Source organism: Triticum dicoccoides, chromosome 2A, assembly GCF_002162155.2.
Source record: "Triticum dicoccoides isolate Atlit2015 ecotype Zavitan chromosome 2A, WEW_v2.0, whole genome shotgun sequence".
Lineage (NCBI taxonomy): Eukaryota > Viridiplantae > Streptophyta > Magnoliopsida > Poales > Poaceae > Triticum > Triticum dicoccoides.
This window is the reverse complement of record NC_041382.1, coordinates 665,615,405-665,624,270: the sequence shown is the minus strand read 5'-3', so window position 1 is coordinate 665,624,270 and position 8,866 is coordinate 665,615,405.

Here is an 8,866-nt window from a genome sequence, read left to right as displayed (position 1 = left end):
CCATCCGGACACCCCCTAATCCAGGACTCCCTCAGTAGCCCCTGAACCAGGCTTCAATGACGACGAGTCCGGCGCGCTGTTTGTCTTCGGCATTGCAAGGCGGGTTCCTCCTCCAAGTACTTCATAGAAGATTTTGAACACAAAGATAGTGTCCGGCTCTATAAAATAAGTTTCCACATATTGCCATAGAGATAATAATATTTACACAAATCTAATCTGCTGACGTATTCCGTAGTGTGACGCACCACGGCCAAGCCTTTATTTGAATCGTTTCACTATCCCACCTTAGCGCGTCATGCGAGGCGGTTTCCTTGGCATGTCTTGTTAAAGCAGAGATCGTGTCCCCTTATTCTGGGATTTCTCATCAATACGGGCGTGGGTAACCCAACCACACCATTGATTACGACGCTTGGAGATAAGCGAGTTTTACCAGGCTGGTGGGGACACGTAGTTGCGTCCACCCATATAAGGGGATAAGGATCCACCTTTTCACCTACGCGTTCCTCCTCCTTTGCCTATCCATTTTCGCGCACTCGAGCTCCAGTGCCCAAGTCTGCACTCCCCACCTCAACCTTCTCCAGCCATGTCCGGAGCGGGAGGCAAGTGGATGGTCTCCTCCGTTACGGAGGGACACATCAAAAGACTAAGGAAGGCCGGATACTTGTCTAACGACATTGCGCACCGGCTTCCTGAAGAGGGGCAGCTCATCCCCACCCCTAGGCCCCATGAGAGGGTGGTGTTCCTCCCCCATTTCCTCCGTGGACTGGGCTTCCCTCTCCACCCATTTGTCCGGGGGCTCATGTTCTACTATGGCCTGGATTTCCATGATCTGGCCCCGAACTTTGTCCTCAACATTTCGGCATTTATCGTCGTGTGCGAGGCTTTCCTCCGCATCCGCCCCCATTTCGGCCTATGGCTCAAGACTTTCAATGTCAAGCCGAAGGTGGTGCGCGGCAACCAGGCGGAGTGCGGAGGCGCCATGGTGGGCAAGATGCCCAACGTATTATGGCTCGAGGGCTCCTTTGTGGAGACCCTGAAGGGGTGGCAATCGGGGTGGTTTTACATCACCGAGCCGCACGACCCTGAATGGGTCGCAGCCCCCGAGTTCCGATCCGGACCCCCTACGCGGCTTACCTCCTGGAAGGAGACGGGCCTGTCATGGGGTAAAAAAGGAGAGCTGGCTGGACTCCAAACATGCGTCCAAACCCTGGTGGACAAGAAGCTCAAACTTGTCAACGTAGTCTAGGTTATGCTCATCCGCCGGATCCTCCCGTGTCAACAACGAGCTTTCAACCTATGGGAGTTCGACCCGGCACGGCACCGAACTCTGAGCAGGCTCTTCAACATGATGTACGAAGATGCCTGGAAGGTGCTTTTCAAGGGCGCCGAGGCCCCCGCATCTGCTACCGAGGATCACGGATTCAGTACGCAGCATCACGCTCATGCGGTAAGCTGTTTTTACCTTTTACAGGGTATCAGTTTTTCATAGTTTGACTCCATGCGGAATCTAAGCTCCCTTACCTTTGACAGGATTGGCAGGAGACGTCCGGACAGATCAACTGCCCGGCTCCTTTGCCCGAAGGCCCAGCGGACGCTCGTTTGGCGAAGCTGCTGGTCTCGGCACCCTATGTGGTGCCGGAGAAGAAGGCCCAGAAGAAGGCCACGGGGACTTGAAAGAGTGCCCGGCGCCCGGAGGTGTCGGATTCATCATCCGACGACTCCAAGACGCACTCCTCCCACGAAGACGAGGAGGAGGAAGAAGAGACCTCTCCCCCTCCAGCGGGGGAAGGGAGGAAAAGGAAGGCCGCCCCAAGTGGGGAGGCCGAAGGGTCCAAGAAGGGGAAAACCCTTCCTCCGGACTACTCCACCAACGCCGACGACGGCGAAGAGGAGTGGCCGCTCAGGGCCAAGCCCCTGGCGAAATTGTAAGTATCCGGATACCAAAGTAATTCATAGTATTCCTTTATTGCACAGCTTTCTCTTATGTCGAATATGATTATGCAGCCCACCCAAAGACCGGCTCGACGCGTCGTCGAGCGGTTCACTGGACTCGTCGGATGTGAATTCGCTTCCGACGGCTTCCTCCCCCCCGCCCTACGGACGACACCGAAGTGTTTTCCCAACAGGTTCCAAGCCGGGAGGAGGTGGTCCTGGAGGCGCCGCAAGGCGACCTCCCGGACTCCAGGAGTAAAGGGGATAAAACCCCCCAGGGCTCCAAGTCCGGCTCTAGGCCGGACACTGCTCCGGAACCTTCAAAGGTTCCAGAGTCCAGCGGGCGACCTCCTTCCAAGAGGAGCAAGCCCTCCGTGCCGGTGACCCCCGTCCAACCGGAGGCGCCGGACAGTCTGTTGGAGGCGCTCAATGGCGCCTCCATCGACGAGGAGCACCGCACCATTATGAGTGTGGTGGTCCAGAAGGTTCAGTCCGCCAAGATCGGACTGACTGAAGCTTGTACTAGCCTTTTAACAGGCTTTGAGGTAAGTAAAGAATGTGTAAATAATATTACCGCATAGATAGTAGCCCTTGATGCTCTGTTTGGCGTTCGAGAAGAAAAGCCGAATAGAGGATCAAATTAAATTCGCAGGAGTCTAACAAAAAAGAGTCAATATGCGTATGCAGGCTTCTCTGCTGGCGTCCGCCGTACTGACTGCGGAAGTGGACACGCTAAAGCAGAACCTCGAGCAGTCCGAGCAAGAGCTCGGGCGTGTCAAGAAGCAGCTCGAGGATAAGGAAGGTAAGAAATACCTTGTTTAAATATAAATATATATATATAAAAAGGTGCAATTGCAAAAAATGATAGGATTATCGTGGCTATTGTAGGGGCCACATCGGAGGTGGCGACCTTTAATCAAGCGCTGGTCGAGGCCGAGAAGAGGGCGGCCACGGAGCGCATCGAGCGGGAGAAGTATGAGGCCCAGGTTGGCAAGGTGCAGCAAGAGCTCCAAGCTCTCATGAAAAAACATGAGAGTTTGGAGCTTGACTCGAAGACGCGAGCGTCCGAGCTCGCGATGGCTATTGAAAATGCCAAGTCTGCCAAGGCCGAATCCCAGAAGACCCTCCAGGAGTTGGATGCGGTGAAAAAGATAGCGGCGGGTAAGGCATTCTTTATGCAAAGCAAACACATAAACGTGAGTTACTTGTTACTTACCCGAATCTGGAGCTCTCCAGGAGCGTTCGCAGATCTTCCCCGTAGCGTGTCCGATGCCGCCGCATTCTATTGAGCCGAGGAGGGCAGCTCGACAGAGAAGGTGTTATGGTCTCAGTATGCTGAGGCCGGACACCCCGTGCCCCTGAGCAACCAACTGAAGCAACTGGTCGAGCTCCACAAGGCGGCCGAACAGGCCATGAAGGGCCTCATAGTTCGGCTGTGGCCTGGAGAGACTCTGCCTGGGAGCTATTTCGGGCTGGTGCGGCGGCTGATGGGGGCATGTCCAAGGCTTAGAGTCATCAAGCGCTCCGTCTGTATTGAAGGCGCCCGTAGGGCCCTTGCCCATGCTAAGGTGCACTGGGGCAAGCTGGATGCTGAGAAGCTTGTGAAGGACGGGCCACCGCCGGGGAAAGAGCATCGCAAGCCCGAGAATTATTATACGGATGTTCTGAAGGGTGCCCGCCTTGTGGCGGATGAATGTTCCAGGGATGTAATATTTGAGTAAAACTCGCTTGTTTTGTCCTGTGCGCTGAAAACTTGTTCATATGCGCTAAGCAATGCTGTTGGAATTTAAAATATTACCTTCTGTGCGGCTGTTTATCAATTCTGAGAGATGGCGAGTCGTCGGCTTCTGCCCCCGGTCTGCTAGTGCTGGGGTGTTCGAGGATAAACCTGAGCGCTCTTTTTCCCATGTTTGGGTCCTTCGAGGGAGGCGCTCAGCACAATAAACAAGGCAATCGGACTATAATGCGTGAACACTCTCACTTAGCCATAGAATTCTATAATTTTAAATTTCGGCGAAGCCCCTGGTATTCGGAAGACCGAGTTCGGGGCGCTATCCACGCCTTGGCCGGATAGAGCCGACTCCTCGCTCTAAGCTGCATAAGTCTTTAAGGACTCGAAAAACCTCTCGAACAGCGACCGACTCTCGCTTCATCATGACAGTCAGTTTTAGCTTTCTCTGCTGAGGTGCTCGACCCAGCTCAACTGGGGCACAATCGCAGTAGTTCTCCTAGTGCTACCTTAGCCGATATAGCGGAACGTAAGGCACCAAAACATAGGAGCCGGGCAAACCCAACTATTGACCCAAGACATGATTCGGAGCCGATGCATATAATGCTATAAGTTCGGGGTGCCGCACTTGTTAAAGTGTTCGGACTTCTCACACCATATTGAGGGGTACTAAAGCCCCTGGCGTATTTTGGCCGTACCAAAGTGTACGGGTGCAGCGTGTCGTTAAGGAACATATATTTGTAAAAAAAAGGTAATGCAAAAATAGACAAAATCTATGCATTGTTTATTAAAAAGGGCTGCGATCAAAGCAGAACGATACAAAATAATGCGATAAGCAAAAGGTTGGACTATTTAACATGTCTGTTCCAGGGGCAGGCTGCGGAATGGTATGCGAAACAGGTATACTGCTCGTGATAGAGACCACCTGAGAGTTCCGTAATGCGGCGTGGCTTGTCTGCTTCCCTGGTTCTTGCATCGTTTGTGCGGCAATTGAACTGCCGAACAGGCCTTCCGAAGAATGGAGTCCTGAAAGTAAGAGAAAATTAAAGAATCGGCAGCCCCTGGTGCGGTTTAAGCCGTGTTTCGGGCGTGCCATGATGGTGCCCCTCCCCCGGTACCCATGGTATTTCTAGAGCGTAGTTATGTATGCGAAGCACTGGTGTCGCATTTTTGCGAGGGCTGGGGTTGGGGCCGCATTGCTACGCCTTCTCGGAACGTGTCAGGCGGTCTTGTTGTAGGTTACTCCGGGCGCGCTTGACGGTGTCCGGACGTTTAATGGCCGGACTGGAGAACTGCCTGGAGAGGCTGCTTTGTACTTCCGCTGCAAGGGGCGCCGTGTGCTCCTCCATTCGAAGGGAGCGTTCGGTGTTTCCATTGACCGTAATTACTCCTCGAGGGCCTGGCATCTTGAGCTTAAGGTATGCGTAGTGCGGTACCGCATTGAACTTGGCGAATGTGGTTCGCCCGAGCAGTGCGTGATAGCCACCGCGGAATGGGACTATGTCGAAGATTAACTCCTCGCTTCGGAAATTATCCGGAGATCCGAAGACCACTTCAAGTGTGACTGAGCCTGTACAGTTGGCCTCTACACCTGGTATTACGCCTTTAAAGGTTGTTTTGGTGGGCTTAATCCTCGAGGGATCTATGCCCATTTTCCGCACTGTATCCTGGTAAAGCAGGTTCAGGCTGCTGCCGCCGTCCATAAGGACTCTAGTGAGATGAAATCCGTCAATAATTGGGTCTAGAACCAATGCGGCGAATCCGCCATGACGGGTGCTAGTGGGATGGTCCCTTCGATCAAAGGTGATCGGGCAAGAGGGCCATGGGTTGAACTTTGGGGCGACTGGCTCTACCGCGTATACGTCCCTTAACGCGCGCTTCCGCTCCTTCTTAGGGATGTGGGTTGCATATATCATGTTCACCGTCCGCACTTGTGGAGGAAAACCCTTCTGTACACTGTTGTTCGGCGGCCGGGGCTCTTCGTCATCATCGCTATGCAGCCCCTTGTCAGTATTTTCGGTATTTAACTTGCCTGCCTGCTTGAACACCCACAATCCTTGTTGGTGTGATTTGCCGGCTTTTCGGGGGTGCCATGTATCTGGCACAAGCAATCGAGTATTCGGTCCAAACTGGACGGGCCCCTAGGATTTCTTTTGAATGGCTTTTTCTGCTGACCGGATTTATAGCCTCTGAATCCGGCATTAACTGTCGTATCCTCAGCATTGTCGCTGTTAATGTGGCGCTTCTGCTTGTTGCGACGCGACCTGCCACTACTGTCCCTGGTATCCGAATTACCAGGGTTCTTGGTCATATTGTTGCTACGAGCAAGCCAGCTGTCTTCTCCCGCGCAAAAGCGAGTCATGAGTGTCGTGAGTGCTGCCATAGATTTCGGCTTTTCCTGTCCAAGGTGCCGGGCAAGCCACTCGTCACGGATATTGTGCTTGAAGGATGCTAGGGCCTCTGCGTCCGGACAGTCGACTATTTGATTTTTCTTTGTTAGGAACCGTGTCCAGAATTGCCTGGCCGATTCATCTGGCTGCTGAATTACGTGGCTTAGGTCATCTGCGTCTGGGGGTCTCACATAAGTGCCCTTGAAATTGTTGAGGAATGCGACTTCCAGGTCCTCCCAACAACCGATTGATCCTGCTGGCAAGCTGTTAAGCCAATGCCGAGCTGGTCCTTTAAGCTTGAGTGGGAGGTATTTGATGGCGTGGAGATCATCGCCACGGGCCATATGGATATGAAGGAGATAATCCTCGATCCATACCGCAGGATCTGTTGTGCCATCATATGATTCGATGTTTACGGGTTTGAAACCCTTGGGGATTTGATGATCCATTACTTCGTCTGTGAAGCATAGTGGGTGTGCGGCGCCTCTGTACTGGGCTCTATCACGACGTAGCTCCAATGAGCTTTGTCTACAGTGTTCAGCCCTGCCGGATTTGTGTCCAGCGTGACGGTTACCGTCTTGAGTCGTGGGGCGCCCACGCGATCCATAGATCGATCTTGTTTGCCTTGCCTTGTCCTCCAACATATCTCGCAGGTCAGGCGCATTTTCCCATGCCTTGGTACAGGGTGCGGCTTGAGTGGAGGGCCGAGAGGCCTCTCTATCGCGGCCATGAGGTGGCCGGTCGGCCGTATCAAGTGCTGGTGATGTAGGTTTAAGTGCTTCCTCCTCTAATCGGGGTAGCAACCTGCGCTTTGGGTAGCTCTTGGAGGGGCGTTCGAGTTTATGCTCTTCGGCCGCAAGGACTTCAGTCCATCTGTCGACTAGCAAATCTTGATCAGCTCTAAGTTGTTGCTGTTTTTTCTTGAGGCTTCTTGCCATGGCCATAAGCCTGCATTGAAAACGCTCTTGCTCGACGGGATCCTCTAGCACGACGAATTCGTCATCGTCGAGGCTTGCCTCGTCTTCGGAGGGAGGCGTATAATTATCGTCCTCGACCTCTCTGTCTGCCGCTCTCTCATGAGGGCTGGCTTCTCCATCCTCCTGTGCTGAATCTTGCTGGAGGGGGTTTTCTCCGACACTCTCCGGAGTATTATTATCTCCCGTGCCGGAATCGCCGTGTTTGCTTTGGCGGGATTTTGAGCGGCGCCGCTGACGCCGGCGCTTAGGCTGTTTCTTGGAGGGGTCATCCTCCGCTGTTCCATCGCCATCTCCTTCTTTTGGGGTGTCCACCATGTATATGTCATACGACAAGGTGGCTTTCCAGGCCCCAATAGGCGCTGGTTCTTCATCGTCTCCTGCATCGACGTCCATACCGTCGATGTCTTCGAACTCGAAGTCGAGCATGTCGGTTAAATCGTCGATAGTGGCTACAAAGTGGGTGGTGGGTGGGCTTTGAATTTCTTCATCGTCCGTATCCCAACCTTGCTGACCGTAGTCCGGCCAGGGCTCTCCTGATAAAGAGATAGACTTTAGTGTCTTCAGAATATCGCCGAAAGGCGAGTGCTGAAAGATGTCCGCGGCAGTAAACTCCATGATCGGTGCCCAGTCGGATTCGATCGGCAGGGGCGCGGAGGGTTCGGAGTCCGGAGAGGAGTCCGGCTCCTTGGAGTCACGAGTCTCGCGGAGTGCAGGGCTGGTGTTCGGCTCGATCGCCGTTGGGATCGCAGCCCCCGAGGCGGCGTCCAACCACCCATCCTCGATCGGCGCAGTTGGCTCCAAATTAAGGGTCGAAGCCGATGCGGGTGCAGCCTCCAGGGCACTGTTCGGCGGCACAGCTATATCATGCTCGTCATGACAGTGCAGCGCGCTCGGCAGTGGCTCGAATCCGTCGAGGATCAAGTCCCCGCAGATGTCAGCCGTGTAGTTTAAACTTCCAAATCTGACCTGACGGCCAGGGGCATAGCTTTTGATCTGCTCCAGATGGCCAAGTGAATTGGCCCACAGTGCGAAGCCGCCGAAAACAAAGATCTGTCCGGGGAGGAAGGTCTCACCCTGGACTGCATCGCTATTGATGATCGTAGGAGCCATCAAGCCTAACGGCGACGACACAGAGGAACTCTCAATGAAAGCACCAATGTCGGTGTCAAAACTGGCGGATCTCGGGTAGGGGGTCCCGAACTGTGCGTCTAGGCCGGATGGTAACAAGAGGCAAGGGACACGAAGTTTTACCCAGGTTCGGGCCCTCTTGATGGAGGTAAAACCCTACGTCCTGCTTGATTAATATGGATGATATGGGTAGTACAAGAGTAAATCTACCACGAGATCGGAGAGGCTAAACCCTAGAAGCTAGCCTATGGTATGATTGTTGTTCTGTATGTTGTCCTACGGACTAAAACCCTACGGTTTATATAGACATCGGAGAGGGTTAGGGTTACACAAAGTCGGTTACAATGGTAGGAGATCTGCATATCCGTATCGCCAAGCTTGCCTTCCACGCCAAGGAAAGTCCCTTCCAGACACGGGACGAAGTCTTCAATCTTGTATCTTCATAGTCCAGGAGTCCGGCTGAAGGTATAGTCCGGCCATCCGTACACCCCCTAATCCAGGACTCCCTCACCCCCCCAGTCCATCTCCCCTCCTTTTGTACTTTATTTCTAAGGAGCAGACTCTGAACATATTGGTTCATTTGATTTTTAGTTTTACGATTTGCACACCTAATGCGACATTACATATCATTTTCCTCTTTCCCCAAATTATTCCAAGATATTGGAAGAATGTAGCAAGAGGCAACATGATTTGCTGATTTGGAGCCCGCA